The sequence below is a fragment of the Paramisgurnus dabryanus genome, chromosome 7 (assembly GCF_030506205.2).
Source record: "Paramisgurnus dabryanus chromosome 7, PD_genome_1.1, whole genome shotgun sequence".
In the NCBI taxonomy this organism is placed as follows: domain Eukaryota; kingdom Metazoa; phylum Chordata; class Actinopteri; order Cypriniformes; family Cobitidae; genus Paramisgurnus; species Paramisgurnus dabryanus.
In genome coordinates this window covers 35,151,152-35,168,786 of record NC_133343.1, presented here as the reverse complement: position 1 = coordinate 35,168,786, position 17,635 = coordinate 35,151,152, and the positions used below count along the sequence as shown (strand labels likewise).

Sequence of the window (17,635 nt, the reverse complement as noted above, 5' to 3'; positions counted from 1 at the left end):
CTTCCTGCCTACAAGAGCTCTTTGCTATATGATAATATAATAGAAAGAATATAAATACAGTAGACGACCAGGTATTTAATACAAACTGCTATTGGTATGCATGCTGCAGGAATAAAAATGTAGCCCATGTAGTATGCTGCAATAGGAAAGGAAAAGCATTTAGTTGGCTTTAGAAATATTCAGACAGAAATTTTACGGCTAATATATATATAAGGCATTATTTTTCCAAATGAAAACTTCAAGAATACAATCACTGACCAAAGGATCTACTTGTACACTACAAACAATGACCCTTATTTGCATGCATTTGCTTTGGCTTTGCACCAGCATACAGTAAAATAAGCATGTCCAATACACGCACCCACACCCAGGGCTGTTACTACAAACTATAAAGACAAAAATATACAGAATTACAGTGACATTGTTGCTTACAGAGAGGTTTACATGACTGGGTCATGCATTATTTTCCCTGAACACATACAGTACATGCATTAAAGTGATGGATGAGCAAGTTTCGCTACTTTTAGGAGACGAAAAATAAAATGAATGCACGTTCTTGTTAATTGCTTATTGACATGTCAACGCCTGAAGAGCAATGAGGCTGAAAGAGACGTAAACAGTCTGGTTTAGATTTCTGAAGTAAAAACTGATAACACATAAATCTTGAAAGACATATTGTGAGGGATTATTATTAAATGCTTTTGTTGAGGCCATGGAAGAAACGAAGTGGATTAAAGAATTTTACTTTAACTTTTACCTTAATTTAATTTGGTGGATCTCCTCAAAAATTCGTCTCCACAATGCAAATCACACCTGCATGCAAAACATCTGTTGTTTTCTGCATTTTTTTTTTTCAGAAACACAGTGCTGTCCACAGACACAGCTTGGCATTCGGCACATATTGTTAAGACTCGCAGACAGAGACAGCGGTGTGTATGTGTAAGGCAGACATCAGAATACTAATAAGCAACATAATTATAGGATTATCTACCTAAAAGCTTATTTCCAACTACCATTTTTGAGCAAAACAACTAAACAGTGAGCAGTAATGTTACTTGATTAAACATTTTATTTGTAAAGGCTTTAATTATTTTACACTACGCATTAAGAGAGTTTAAATAGAGAGTTTATTATACAAAAACCCAATCCACATTTGCATGTAATTGCATGTAAATAAACTAATAACCTTATGTGTCTCATCAAAGAACCACCAACCTGTTATTTATCCATTGCACTTTAAGCAAGATTTAAGATTTGTTTATACTCACGCTTTGGTCCGCAACGCAAGCCTCCGCGGATCGTGCGTGCGTCTCACCAAACGGACGAGGGGTTTATAGTTGACGCGCTCGCTGTTGCACTATTTTTTTAACCACCAGGGGGCGACGCGAGCAATAAAGTCAAAAACAAACACAAAGAAGATGATAGAAGAAGTCGTCCTCTGGAACAACCCTTGTGCTTTTAACATCAGAGTTTGATATATATGAGAACATGAATAAAACAACAATCTTTTAAATATGTCTTCATTAAACATTATCATTTCATTAACGTTTTTTACTAAACAAACAGTACAGATATCTTAAGGTTTGTATTTTATTCCTCGTCTAGTGGTTCATTCAATACAAATATAAGCCAAACATTCTGAATCATGTAAAAGAATTCGTGTTTTTAACTGCAAAGTTTCCATACTTTACTTACAGAGTGTCAGATAAATATATACATTGTTTTGCTTGGATTGATCAAAGAGATACGTCACTTGATTGCCTGCTCGGACAGAATCGCCTCGAGTTCGGTCTTTTTCGGATGCGGAGCCACGCGGAAAGTTACAAAAAATGCCGTGCACACCTCCACGCGAAATGGGGTCTCGCGCACCCAACGTGCACGACCGCCCACTCCGCGTTGACATCATTTTTGCCGCGCGCACCAACGCGCCAGTGCGGACGCGGCGAGCATAAACATAGCTTTAACCATATGTACAAACAATTTCATCCAAAATGTCAACTTCTATGATATATCTGACATCAACATGCGTTAAATCACGTATGATTTGTTAACACTACTTCACTTCCATAACTGAGAATTATGCGTATGAGGTAAAATTATGCTTATGTTAAACATATTATTAATGTGGTGAGTGATGTGTTATCATGAAATCAGAGACCCCTTCCCTTAAAACCTGCATCGTGGAGACAAATAAATGCAGAAATGTAACAATAAAAAATAAAAAACATGTGAGATGTGTCAAATGGGTCTATAGGTACACATTTGTTCTCATCGGGTAAGCTACTCTCAAAAATGTGCTGCCCGAGGCCCTCTGTTTCAATGTTGCACACTGAAAAGTCATTACCCACAATGTGTTCAGAGTCTCCCCACTGACCCCCCAACAATGACTTCTAGATTTGACTGAGCTTCCCCTGTGTTACCCTAAAGCCGCGGAGCAGAGAAAGAATGAGCGAGTGGGAGAGAACAAATAACCATGTAATGGTTATGTCATTTGCCATTAATGCCTGAATAGTGTAAAGTGTTTTATAAAGACATTAATCCTGGCAGTTTAAATTAAATTGAAAATCATATCCCAATGCATGTCATCAAACCAAAATTATACCCCAAAATATAATTTTATACCCTAATATATTAAGTTTCACCTGCTGCCAGTAGAGGCGCTAATTAAGTAAACACATCTGTTGGTTGTATTTAGGGAAATGGACAAAACAATCGTATGGTTTGGAGGATAGGTTGGTACCAGGGCTGCATGATTTAATGCTTAATTTTTTTATTAACTTTATGTACTTGTTCATACACTCTCAACTTTTTTGTGGGGAAAATATATTTAAAAACTTATCTCATAAATTAATAAATTATAAACGTAATGTGATGAAAACGCTATAACAGTTGGTTCACAACAGCCGCGTTTGAGGCGTCAAATTCGTGTCTACCGCGCCTAGTTTGCGGCTTGAACACTTTAAGTTTACTCACTTCATTCGCGTGTGAAATTTTGGCCATCGAGGCACTCGGAAATTCGCTTCATGGGAGGGGGTTCTGCGACTCCGCTCGCTTCCTGTAATCACGTTTTTCCACCAAAGTTCAAAATTTTCAACTCGCGCGTTTCCCGGGGCAGCACTCAATGAGGCGGAATCATTCACGCTGCGAGACCTCCAGACGCGCATCAACGCGTCTTTAAATTGATTTAACATTGAAATCACTCGCGCTTGATGCCACTACCGCGGCTGGTGTGAACGCAGCATGAGAAACACATAGAGGGAACATACTTTAACAGAATGCGGGACATCTCTAATTATTTTCTATTCTAATTATTAATAGATTTCCAGATGATTTCATCACTCGAGTCTGTACGTTTAAGGGCTAACTGCAACCATAAACACCTACGTTCATCTTCGAATGGTGTCAATGACAACAGTATTCTATATAAAAATGAAGGCCATCTTTTTTTAGCATTCCTATTTTGACGCTCAACAGCACAACAAGACATTTTCTAGTAAGTTATCTTGCTCGTTTCACTTGTGTATAATTCATTTCCACTGTTTTTCTGCCACCACATTGCGCGCACAGCTTGCAGAGACGTAACTGTGACGTCTACTCGCAAAAGGTCTATACGTACCTTAAATTACAGTATGCTTACAGATATGGTCAGAAACAGTTTCCTCAGAAAGTAAGCCATGCTATTTTTATGACCTCTGCTTTATCCAATAAATCATTTTTAGCACCCACTTCACCTCATTTCTCTGAGGTCAACTAGCAGTCCATCATGGGCTCTCTCCAGCCTGTACAAGATATCTCATCTTCGAAAGCCATACGGTGCCAACCAGAGACTGCAAGCTCCAGATTGCCTGTTCATTTAAATAATTCAACACTAGTTGAAAAGTTACATATACTGGTGTAGATTTCAATTCAGTAGAAATCGCCGGATACACACACTGAGTAATGTTGACTGATAATTGACGACTGCATGTTGACACTGCATTATGAATATACAACCTATAATGTCCACAACTCCCAGCGAAATCAAATGCTGTCACCTCAAAGAAATGCAAACCAACTCAAAGGATAACAAGGATGTATTGTTATGCACAGCAGAGAAGCATAAACTGAGATAGCACTGAAAAAGCTACTATCATATGATGCATGTCACTAATTTTGCATTACTGTAATGAGCATGGGGGGGGGGGTTGCTTAATTCCAATGACAATAATGTTACAATGATTGAATCTTGGTATATGTCATATCATTTGTTTCATAAGATTTATTATATGTAGCATCTCAATCATCTCAATTAAGGCTAACGACTTCTATGGAAGGGAAAACTAATTATCCAATTGAAGCAATTCCAGGCAATTTCCGTTTCATTGCCACTGCTAGAAAGATGAACCTGTCAGCGTAACAGACTGGGATGTTTATGCATTACGACTGCATCATATACAATGCAGATGAATGGACTTGTCCAGCATCCTTCAACAGAAGATGAAAAAACAAGACCCTCTTGCCCAAGCTACAAGCTATTTTAATTTATTTCCTGGAAAGCTGGAAATCCCAAAGAATCACCGAAAAGGAATGCGCTCAAAGCAATCCCTACTAATAAGGATTTTCCTGGATCCTGAACATATGAAAAAATAAGACACAATTGTTCCAAATATATATATTGTTCTACAGTACCGGATTACAACAAATACAACGTTTACGGTACGTTCACACGGGGTGAAAGCGTTAACGCTTCTCATTTACTTTTAATGGGTGATGTCATGCGTTGCCAAACTGAATTGTGAATCCATCAACAGAAGGTCAGAAGTTGAACATTTCTCAACTTTTCAAGCGTCAACGCGTGCATCAGCCAAACAGATCAGATCAATCAACCTTATGCAAATAACCTAATGCAAGCCACCCAATATGTTTATGCAAGACCGGAGCATGTGTTGCGGGCGGCCATTGCAATTGGCTGTTGGCCACGCTTCAGACACGCCTTCAGTCAAGCGTTAACGCTTTCTCCCTGTGTGTATGTACCGTTACACACTTGGCAGACACTTTTTTCAAAGTGACTTACAGTGCATTACAAGATACATAATTTTTTTTCCGCATATGTGTTCCCTGGTTTTAAAGCCTAATGCTGCGTTCAGACCAGCTGCGGTAGAGGCGTCAAGCCAGAGTAATTTCAATGTTAAGTCAATGTGAAGATGCGTTGATGCGCGTCTGGAGGTCTCGCGGTGCTAATGAGGCATTTAGCGTGCCGCGGTAGACGCAACTAGTTCACGCGAATGGCGCGAATTGAGTGTTGCCGCGAGAAACGCGCAAGTTGAAAATTGTGAACTTTGCCGGAAAACGCGCTGCGTTAACCATTCAGGAGCTTGCTCTAGTAGTGAAGTAATTACAGAAAGCAAGCAGAGTCGCAGAAGCCCCTCCCATGACGCAAAATTCCGCGTGAATGTCTTGATGACTAGAATTTCATGCGAGTGAACTCAAAATGTTCAAGCAGCAAATTAGACGCGTTAGACGCGAACTTGACGCCTGAACGTGGCTGGTGTGAACCAACAGTAAAGGCCGTTTCACACGGTGCGCGGCAACCGCGAGTGTTTAGTTCTTTTTCAATAGGAGACGTGCGGAAAGCGGCAAAACGGGGGCGGTTACAGAGGTGAAGCGGAGTTGGTCCACACGCCTTGCTCGTGCACCCAAAATCCTATTCCTTCTCCGGACATGGTACTTCATGACAGGCGCCGTTGAAGATAAACATATTTGCACTAAATGCTGCACAAAACGCTTCCAATACAAGAGAAAAGCTGAAGCCGCAAAGCGATTTTGCCGCTTACCGCGTACCGTATGAAACGGCCATAAGGGGGCGTGCACACCAAAGCTTTAACGCCTGTGGGCGGCTCATGTTTTCAATTGTTTCCAATGGAAGCTCGCTGGTTTTCAAATAAGCCAGCAGCCACAGTGGAACAGGGGCGGGAAAAGTATCACATCTCAAGTATCACAGCTACCAAAGCGCTCGGCTGAAGAAAGCTGGAGCTCAGCTCAAAAAAAACAGCTGGCATTTGGCGTCCTCCAGGAGTTTTTCAGCCACGTAAAAAAGCTTTTGTGTGTCCTGCCCCTAAGGAGATATTCTCCTACTGACTTTCCATTTGACACTGTTTGAAGGGTTTAGATTGCATGATTGCATCATTGAAATTCTTGCATATTAAATTCTGATTGACGTTTCCTCCAACGCAAAGATGTGTTGACTGTGAAAAACAGGTGTTTCATTTTAGAAAATTTGATTCTGTTAAAATAAAAATCAACAAGGAATGGAAAAAAAATCTTAATCTGCATAAGTGCTTCAGATGAGACTACACTTGACTGGTCCTGGGACTGTAGGAAATATTCTCTCATTCTCTCTCTCTCTCTCTCTCTCTCTCTCTCTCTCTCTCTCTCTCTCTCTCTCTCTCTCTCTCTCTCTCTCTCTCTCTCTCTCTCTCTCTCTCTCTGCACACACACACACACACACATGGTACACTCAACATCCTTGGCCATGATTGCCCTTGCTGTAAAATACAGTACTTACTGCCGAAAGCACAAACCACTAAATGTGTCCTTGTTCCCCTTAGCACCTTTTTTGGCAAGAATATTCAGCAAAGATTTGTGTGTGTGTGTGTGTGTGTGTTCTGGTTTAGCATATACTGTGTGTGTACGTGTGAATATTTACTGTGCAAGTACACCACAAGCTTTTTTTAAAATAATGACCATACATACATTTTTGGGTCTCTATTTAAATACAAACAGAAATACAGGAAATATGTACACATAAAGGGGATGTCACACTAAATTCAAAAAAGAAGCAGACTTTTATTAAATTTTAATACTAAGGGACTCAGAAATAATCATATATGGCCACTATTGCATTGCAAAAACAACAAATCTAATGTTTGTCATGGTGGCTTAAGACTTTTACACACTGTAAATGGACTCATCATCATTGTCTGATCTGTGATGGTAGAACATGAGAAATTGAGATTATAATGATGATGATGAAGATGAATCAGGCTCAGTCAGCGCAGTAAAATGCAAAAGATGCTTTTCTAGTTGGCAGGTACATATGTACTTTAAGTGTGCACATCTTCCAGAAACCGCTCCTAAATCTCTTTCAGTGATCTACAATAGTTTTGTTTATGCTATGTTCACAGTACAAGCCAAATGACCTTTTAAATGTGATGCTTCCATCTGCATAAATATTAATGACTCATTTGCCGTCAATGTCCTATATCATCCTGTCCTTACAACACAGAGATTTCATGGACAACAAATCTATTTCATGGATAAACTAATAAACTTATTTACTTCTACTGTTTCTGCACTATGCATTGTGAGTGCAACATTTGTAAAGCCTATACTAGTATGTAATGCTTCATGAAACACCATTTATAAATTATTTTATGACTCACACTTGTGATAAATGCCTTTCGACTGATTTAGAGCTCAATTCTGACACAAATGTTCACGCTGAACATTTGTTCTGCAAAAATGTCAACTCCCGTATACCATACTTTGACTTCAACCACATATGAAATTGGCCAAGATCAGAATCCAAAGCATCAGATTGAATTTGATTGTAGATGTTCGCGCCGCCATCCAAAAACCATGTTATATGAGGTAAAAGATTTGGAGCATGTTCAATTTCGCTGAAAATATCGCTTTACAAAGTTCGTTTGAAAAGGCTGTTAGTGGAGCCAGCGTTCAGTCTCACCCACAGAAACCTTTTAGCTTTTATCTCCTCCATGTTTAAAAATAACCACATAATCCTTCCCTTTTAGATATCTACTCAATTAACTTTGTTTTGTCCATCTTTGGCCTTTAATCCATTTTGCTTCTTTTCCATAACTGAAAACGCTGAACTTTTAGCCCAGGCCAGGAGCTAGAAGCCAATACTCCGCCCCTCGCACTGACTAATCTAATAGTGTTATTTTTCTGTATTGGAAAACGCTGCAGGGTCATTAAACTTGTGAGGTTGGAGAAAAAGCCAACAATCAGTAAAATAGCTGCAGGACCTTTTGCTCAACAGCTGTCCATCTCTTTAAACACATTAGCACAACATAATGGCAGCCACGGGCAGGGACGGAGCGGAGGTTGTTAGAGAAGAAGAGTGAGGAAAAAAGGAGAAAGAAACATGACAGAGGAGAAGAAAGAAAGGCACTGACTGAGCATGAAAGAAAAGTGAAGGGGGGAGATAAGAGAGATAGAGAAAGAGAGAGAGAGAGGGTGAAAGATAGAGAGAGGTCGGTATGGTGAAGGCTGATAAGAGAGGCGACGGGGGCAAAAGAAGGGTGGAACACAGGCGATAATGAGGTGGAAGGGCCACCAAATTATTTGTTTGTTTTTATCTTTTCTTTGTCCTTGAATGTTGGCAAGAAAGAAAGACATGCAAAGAAAAAAAAATGGGTCAGTAGAAAAAAAAAGCGCACATCTAGTAACAAAATTAGTTGCTCCACGATGCCATAGAACAGGGGTGTCAAACTCAATTTCATCCCGGGCCACATCAGCATTACGGTTAGTCTCAAAGGGCCGGTTGTATTTGAATGACTGTATGTATCTATCAACTCTTTTATTACTGTATATTGCATAATTTTCTCTGCATTTGCTTACTATTGGTTTTGTTAATAACTCAATTAATACCTAGCTTTGAAAGTAGAAGCCCAGGCAAATAATGACAACGTGTATAGAGTACAACTATTCTACAGATTATTTTTAAAATAATTGTGGTGACAAAAACACATGTTGTATGTGAGTACAGTACACTCAAAATGTTATGTTATCCTTCATTGTGCAGGTCAGAAAATGAGAGGCATTTTAGATACTAATAAAGAGTTTTACAATCTCCACCACAAAATTAGGCATTTATTAAACACATCTACCCTCGCTTGTCATTTCTTGCCCTCTTTACAAAAAAGCTGTGATTTTTTTACCTGGCTTTGAGTGTCTGACTGTTTGACTGACGTCTCATGAGTTCATTGTTGTAGGCTACAGATCAATAGATTCAATCGTTTATTAATGAGTCAGATGGGTCATTAGTTCACGTATTCAGCGGAAATAGACGCGTTGTAAACTAATCCCAGCTGGACATCGCGAAACATTTCTGTACACGAGTCGGAAAACATTTTCTCGCTGGATGCGCGTGAGCGGGCGCGAGAGAGGGAGAGAAAGAACGAGCAGATACTGTCCGTTTCCATATGCGGAGGTCGTATATGCAGCGTCATCAAGCCTGGTTTATTTAAGTTAACTGACCATTACATTCGCAAGTCATACGCATATTACAACTATTTACTATAAACAAAGAATAATATTTAACTTTATAATTGTTAATATTCTGAAACAAGACAGTCCTGATGACGTATGCAGCCTGGAAATGCGAGCTCCGGACGCTGCAGCGTTCGCATTCAGACACGCCCACTCTAGTAGTGCGCGCGTGCGGGGCACTGCTCATTCTCTCTCATGCAATCATCAACATTATCACTATAATTACATTACAAAAAGACTTTGGCGGGGCAAAAATGAGTTTTTGTGGCTGCTAAAAAAATCTATATAGGAAATAACCTGCAAAAATAAAACTTATAATAACAATAAAATAATCTGTAAACTCTCGCGGGCCACATAATTAACATCATTTGTAAACTCTCGCGGGCCAGATGAAATGAGGGGGCGGGCCGGATTTGGCCCGCGGGCCTTGAGTTTGACACCCCTGCCATAGAAGAACCATTTTTGGCTAAACGGTTCAATAAAGAACCTTTAACATCTTAAGGACCTTTCTGTTTTGTTGCAGAAAAATTTTAAGATAGAAACTTTGACTGAATGGTTCTTAGAGGAACCAAAAATAGCCATTCTATGGCATCACTATGACAAGCCTCAGCACTTGTATTTTTAAGAGTGTGTATTATTTTAAAAAATTTATGTTGTTAAAAAAGTAACACACAGTAGATACACAGGCACATTTTTGAAAAATAAAGGTTCTTTGGGTGTTTAAGGTTCATTATGGAACCATTCAGTTCTTCTATGGCATCGTGAGGCACTTTTATGAGTGTATTACAATAGAGAACAGGTACTATAGCGATAGGATAATGCCGAGCATGCCCATGCATCTGACCTGGTACTAAAACCACAGCTCCATTTTAAAGGCATTACCTTATCAAAAAATATTGTCATCATCATATTTATTTAATTTTAAACATGGCACAACAGGGCTCGAAATTGCAACTGTTTTGGTCGCATATGCAACCGAAATATAATCTGTGCGACCTTAAAATATATTTGGGAGCATTTTTGCGACTGCTTATTTTGTTGTGGTGTGACTTGATTTATATTGTGTATGCTGTGTGCTGTTCCAGGTTCAGCGTTCTCTCCAACAATACATAACCAATCAAATTTTACCATTAAGTTCTTGCGTTTAATGAAGAGCGCAGATTGGCTAATATGAATGTCAATCATTCCTTGTTGCCATGCTATGTTGGTATGCAAAGCGCGAAAATGTTAAAAAACGAACCGTGAGCATGAAGAGAACGAGCCGACTATAGGCAATGTTACTACTGTATTAATTCATAACGACGGATTTAAATGCAACTTCGCCACCGGAAATTAAGGCTTAACGTTAAACCTTTCGGAGAGAGTGGCTTCAAGATTACGAGTGGCTCCTCTATGAAAATGGCTCGATGTTACTGTGTTTACTGTGAAACGGAGGTTGCATGTAAAACGGCGTTGGTGGCGGAAGCCACACATTTTAAGCGCGAGACCTTGCTTAAACATGGCGAAAGTGCCAAAAACACAAGAAGTGTCGTGACAAATGTGTTCATTATTGATGGAGACACCGACCTGTCTATCAAATAGTGTTTGATGATGTAGGGGCGCATCCTGCTTGAGGGACATCCGACAAACATTCTTGTATTCCATGTTAAGGTGGAACACGACAATGCTGATGGTATGTTCTTTAAAACATTGCCTATTTAGTAGTAACAGCATTCTGGTAATGCAGTTATCAATACCAATATATATATTAGGGTCACTTTTGTAATGTCACAATTAATCAGTGTTTTACATGTTTGCTAGATTTTCTATTATAATCATAATTATTTTACCTTTAATTGTTAAATTATTATTGCTGCTATATTATTTAAACAGCATCTGGGTATTGTTTTAGGAACCTTTGCAAAAAAAAAAAATTCAAATCCTGGCCATAGGATGTGTAAAGCCCATTTGTGGTGTTTAATTTTTAATAAAATAAATCTATTAACTTCTACATTGTAGTTGTGGTGCTTCATAATTTTTGGATGAGTGTGCCAAAATTTTTTGCTGGTGCCCCTAACTCTTTACAGTTGGGAGCACCAGTGCTACCAAATAAAAAAGTTAATTTTGAGCCCTGCACAATGATGATTCTTACAAACCAAGGAGATAAACTGCTGAATGCCCTGTTGCCTGCTTATTTCCATACATCATAAGCAAAATTTGTAAGGGGTGTGTTATTTATATTTACAAACTTGGCACACACCTTTATTCAAAGTATCCCACAGTGCATTTAAGGTATACATTAAGTTTGTGTGTTCCCTTGGTAGGGCTGTCACAATGATTAAATAATCGTCTCATCGCGATTGTTTGACCTCATCGTGATGATTTCAAAGCACCACAATGATTGCACATCTCTTTTAAAAACACAAGGGGGAGTTGCAGCGCTTGTATAAACAACATTGTAAAGCCATACCCATTCAATACAGTGGAAAAAAAAACATTTAAAGAAATGCTGCAAAACGTTGAAACGCAGTATGAACTGCCAGGTAAAACATACATTTCCAAAACAGCAATTCCAAATTTATGGAAGTGAAGGATGCTATACTTAAGAATCTGTAATTGATTTTTTTGCAGCCACTACAGACATGTGGTCCAGAACTAATATGACCTTAGTAGGATCAGTGTTGGGGCTAGTTACTCAAAAAAGTAATATATTACGTATTACATATTACTCTCAAAAATAGTAATGCCTTACTTTACTTTATTACTCCCTGGAGAAAGTAACTAGTTATATTACTAGTTATATTACTAGTTACATTTTTTTTCTGGACAAGAATGTTTATTTGGGCAAGCCACGGCCAAGAAAATGCTGACTTCCTTACCCGCTACCAGACGTGGGGCACAGCGTTCGGAGAAACATTAAAGAGTGTGCACTTCACCGTCAAGTTATTTTCCTTCCGTTGAACGTGATAAAATATGACTGAATCTCCACCCCGTCGAAACTAGCTTTCTGTTGCTGGGAACCTTCCTCTGAAAAAGAGCTTGCCGTTGTTGACGCTTCCATTTTTCCCGATCTGTCTTTGAGTGTGCCGCTGCCGCTCTGTGCTGCTGGCTGCCGGGTGTCGACCAATCGGTGATGGTAAATGATACCTCGTGCCAAACTTAGACCAATAATTGTTCCATTCACGCCCACCTCCCCTTCCCTTTTGTTCTCTGTGTTTTGTGCCTTGTGTGATGAAGGTGCTACTGGCGAATGTAACTCAAGTAACTAGCTCAGGAAAACTGTAATAATATTACCATTTTGAGACGGGTAATGCCTTACACTACTAGTTACTGAAAAAAGTAATATTATTACAGTAACTAGTTACTTTGTAACTAGTTACACCCAACACTGAGTAGGATCAAGTGTGAGAAGTAAACGTCAAAGCAATAAAACAAGCAATTAATCGTCATAATCGTCACAATTTCATAATCGTGACAGCCCTAATTTCGAACCCATAATCTGGTGTTGCATTAGAGCCACACATCAGTTTAGCTATAAGAACGCTGTCAACCTTCACAAGGACAATAAAGCAAAAAAAGGTTGCCAGTGTCACGTTTTGCAAAACAAATATATAGCCTACAAACAAGAGAGTTAAGTCTTCCTCTCTTTGCACTTCCTAAATTTTTCTTATCTATGATTACCACTAACCAGTGTGGTCCATTTTTACTAACAAGCTACAAAAATATCTATCACTTCTCAATACCGATTTAATTTTAAAAATCTTAAAATGTAGTATCTTTACAACAAAGGACCATGGGAACATTTTCACATGCTCATGAAGTGCATTTGATCATTGGTTTAACCAGACAACGTGATGAACTGACATGAAACAACATTGTAATATACTTCAATATTTACTATAGTAAATTGTAGTATATTATGGTGGTACTTATTGCAGTACAATGTATCTATAGCATTATGTAGAATTAACAAGATAAATGATACTGTACTGAAACTATTTACTATTGTAAGGTTAAAAAAACACCATAGTATCTTTTGCTACAACACAATACTATACTATACTAAATAGAAGAGTATACTACAGTATTTTGATGTGGGGGTCACTATGTTCAGTTCATCCGATCCGTTTATTCACTTCACTCGCATTATATATGAAATAGGCTGTATTTGACTTTATTACATTATATTGCATATAAGCATGCAACTTGCTCGTTCTTTATAAAAATTTATTAATATAAGTGTTGTCTTACCGGCAGTTGTGTGAAATCTCACTTCAGATGATGCGGGACAGGTGCAGTCCTTTCTTCCTCAAAAATAACGAGGTTGGGTTACCTAATTGCTGAAACAGTGATACAATAACTAAAGGTTGACGACCTGAGAGGAAATGAACGATGAGCTGTGTTTGTTGATTAATTTTAATAGGCAAAAACAAGAGGAAAGCGCTCCCCTCAGAGATGCTGGAGAGCCACGAACGCGTCGCGTGTCCTCTCTTTCAAAGCACGGTGATACAGAACGCCCGAGTCACGTGATTACTCCTCAACGCACGCGCTCGAACGCGCACGAGCGCACACACTGTGGTCAACACACTTTCTCTTTTATTTCATCTGCTTATATTTACAACATACTTGTATACATTTATAAAACAAATTAAATTCGTTCAACTAGTGGAATGGATTTGAAGATTTGAAGGGGTTTGTAAACTCTGTGAGTCACACAGTAGGATAGTGAGCGATATATGATACTAGTACTAGTACTCCATTGAATGCCATTGGTTTTGATATCATATCATCCCATACGGTAGCCTATTTTGGTATTGCAATTAAACATATTAAATTTAATTTATACAATGACAAGATAATAAAACTTTTTTCTACTAAAAGAAAACTAATGTGTATTATTATTTTGTCAATATTTCCATAAAAAAATATTTTGGTGGGTCTTCTAATAGACCCTTTTACTGTTTGTACACAATGATGACGTGGCAGCGTATGCGCGCGCATTTAGGCAACGGAAGTATCGTAAGAATCAACAGTGAAGCAACACAAACAGTAAGTTATTTTAAAAAAGTTGACTTTATCAACATTTTCATCACAGCTACCAGATCCGTGTACTATAGTGGAGTGGATAGAAGACGTTAGCAGATGGCCAAAAATAAAGTTGCCAGATACATATATACGTTTATTAGTATATTATATTTGAGCAACCAAACGCAACAACCAGACAATTTGATGCTGGGAAACCGTTTTAATAAACGTTCTGAGTTGCTACCACGTTAGAACCAATGGGGAATAACACTACTTCCGTTGCCCAAATGCGCAGGCTATTTGATCACGTGAGCTGTAAAAGGGTCTATTACTGCTGGAATATTAGGTTATGTAGCCTTTTAACGCTTTCATCGGCATCACGTGCGTTGTCGCTGTTACACATCTTGATGGAACTTAACTTCCGGTCTCTGTTTGTTTAAAGAGCACCTATTATCCGATTCACGTTTTTACATTTCCTTTGGTGTGTGTGTATTAGTTAACATATGCAAAAGGTACATGCCCCAAAGTAAACAATGAAGTTATCGTCTCCAACGTAAATCTCTTTCCTTGGACTACAACAAACACACGGATTGTAGGCAACAGTTTACTTCCAGGGATTGGTGATGTAGACAAGACTGACATTATCATAATTCCCTCCACTTGAACTCACAAGCTGTGTCCCAATTCAAAGGCTGCGACCTTCTCAGGATGTATTTTAAGACCGATTGCATCACAGCAGCGCGACTTAGGCCAGTAAGGCCGTCCTATTTCAAAGGATGCTTAGAATGAAGCCTCAAAATGCGTCCTCATTTCTCCGCGCTGTTAAGGATAGAACGAATGGATCCTTAACAGCCGAGGATATCCCAAGAGTCATTGCGCGTCTGCAACGGCTGCATACAATGGGTGGATATTCTAATATAAACAATTAAAACCTTTATTAAATAAAAGTGTATTTATCAGAAAAAAAATTTCTTGTCCCTGTTTTAGTATTATAAGTTATGTTTTGTGTTAATAATATTCTTTTTATGTTGCGTATATTTATAAGGTTGATTAATTTGGTATACTGTTGAATAGTTTAATATACATCAACTTGTCATATTTCTAAAATAAATTAATAATTTTTCTGATGTTATATTTATTTTAATAAGTCAGAAACGTGCATGTGGGCGCGTGCAGCAGGTGACGCTAATTAGGGGTCCTCCGAAGGTTAGACCGTCTCATTTCAGTTCTCTTCGCGAACTTCTAAGACTTCCACCTTGAAAGACCGAGTGCTCACCTTTTAAGGTCGAATGCTCATAAGGTTGCAGCCCTTGAATTGGGACACAGCTACAGCCTGTAAGTTAACTCCTGTTAGCATTGCATTTTGAGCCAATCTTTCAAACATGGTAAGGAGCGTCACATTTCCGGCTGACGTCAGAGGTATTCAGACCAATCACAACGTACAGATTAGCTGGCCAATCAGAGACTCAGAGCTTTTCAAATCTGTGCATTTCAGGAAGAGAGTGAAATCTGGAGCTACAAAAATTTGCAATATGTGGCTAAATAAAATTATGTGTTTTTTTATTAAAGTCGCCATGAAACAGAAGTAGCGATTGCCTTATTTTCCCTGTGGAGACGTATATCCGAATCCCCATTGTATTATACCAAATACACAAAATAACATAGTATAACATAGTATAAGCATGAAATAGGTGCACTGTTATGGTCTGGCTTGTGGCTAAACTGAAGAAACACCTCGTCGAAAATAACAAATGTTTTGGTGTCCTAAGAATCAGGAGAGACTGATATATATGTATATATATATATATATATATATATATATATATATATATATATATATATATATATATATATATATATATATATATATATATATATATATATATATATATATATATATCCCTTGTGACGACAAGCTGCGGCCTTGCCTGTATGTTTTAATCTAAATCTTCATTTTGAAAAGCTCACATGCTAATAATATGCCATCTACCCATTTACACAAACAGACACTGGTCTGTTATAATAATTATATGAAGTCATAATAATATGAAAGTATTCAAACTCAAAAAGCATTTATAGTTCACTCTCAATGTCACAAACACATTTTTTAACCTATAAGGGAAAAACCCCTTACTCTGACCTGACCTATAATTATCTTCTCACCAACTATTTGTGGTCCATCGAGCAACAGAGGCTGCTAACTACCACACACAGTAACCCATTATTAATGGCATTGCCGTTATCTTGTCTGCCACAGCCACTGGTTGCCGCACGTATAAAACAATCTGAGTCATTTATTCCAGAGAAATTGGAGACCTGATGTGAGAGGGAATTTCTTGCTGACTGTATCTTTGACTGTTAAATAAGTGCAAAACAGCTTTAGGCAATGAAATCTCTGCTCGTGTTGTGATACCAATTAAGTGAGCTTTACTGCCAGCTTAATTGAAGGATAATTACTGGGGATGTTCAATTCTGGGTAAATTTAAATCCAACGCAGGAGGAAAAAACAAAGGTGCATGCCATGATAAACATCTGCAGAATCTACCACCACAGACCATTCGTGCAGCCCAAAATAGCATCCGACATTTCTGCAGAACAAATCATATTCTCCCGATCAAATGGATCATGCATAAATCCCCCCAGGATCCTCCTACTTTAAATCTTAAGTGTGTTTGTCTTTTGGTGGGTACCTACAATTCTGTAGCATATGTTTCCTTCCCAAAAATATCAGAAAGTCTGGTTTGCCATGACTGCCAGCACAGATGTACATTCTGCCAGAATCAGAGGATCAAGCTGTGAAGTTTGTCTATCTCCTCTTCGTTCCCTCCCTCACGGGTAATTTTGTGTAGGCAGTCCACTTCGAATTTCTAATCATAGTAAGATCAAGATCAATAGGTGCTTGTAAGAGAGTTTGTACATTTCTAGCAGAAAAAGCAATAAATGCAGACTGCAGGGAGAAGGCTAGAAAATAAATGGATGCATATTGTGAAAACACTAAGAGCTTATGTTTCTTTTGCTTCATATAAAATGATTGTTTGTGCATGGGGAGATTTGGTAAGAAGTTTTAGATTCAGATCCAACTATCAACCCAATAAATGCATTTTTGAAACTGTCAGGCATGTTTACAGTACATTTTACAGTTGTGTGCTCCCTAGGAATCAAACCCAACAAAACCAAACAACTCCCTATACATACTACACATTGTACTACACAATAAATGCACATTATATATTTATATAGACTGCAATGTTTATTTTTAAACAGTTGGGTCTGAAAATCTGAGGTAAAACTCTGAGATAAAAAAAATGCTGGGTTATTTTCACTCCCATTTTTTAACCAACACTATCGCATGCACTGCAAA

General features: G+C 38.3%; 1 protein-coding gene across 3 annotated transcripts in view; it reads right to left on the bottom strand.

The window, feature by feature from the left end:
- Positions 1–13,752, bottom strand: part of rap1gapb (RAP1 GTPase activating protein b) — a 99,954-nt gene extending 86,202 nt beyond the window's left edge. For all 3 annotated transcript variants that reach the window (XM_065279699.2, XM_065279700.2, XM_065279702.2), the window contains exon 1: positions 13,501–13,752. The gene's annotated coding sequence lies outside the window, so the exon portion shown is untranslated. The remainder of the gene's footprint in view (positions 1–13,500) is intronic.
- Positions 13,753–17,635: the final 3,883 nt, after the last annotated feature.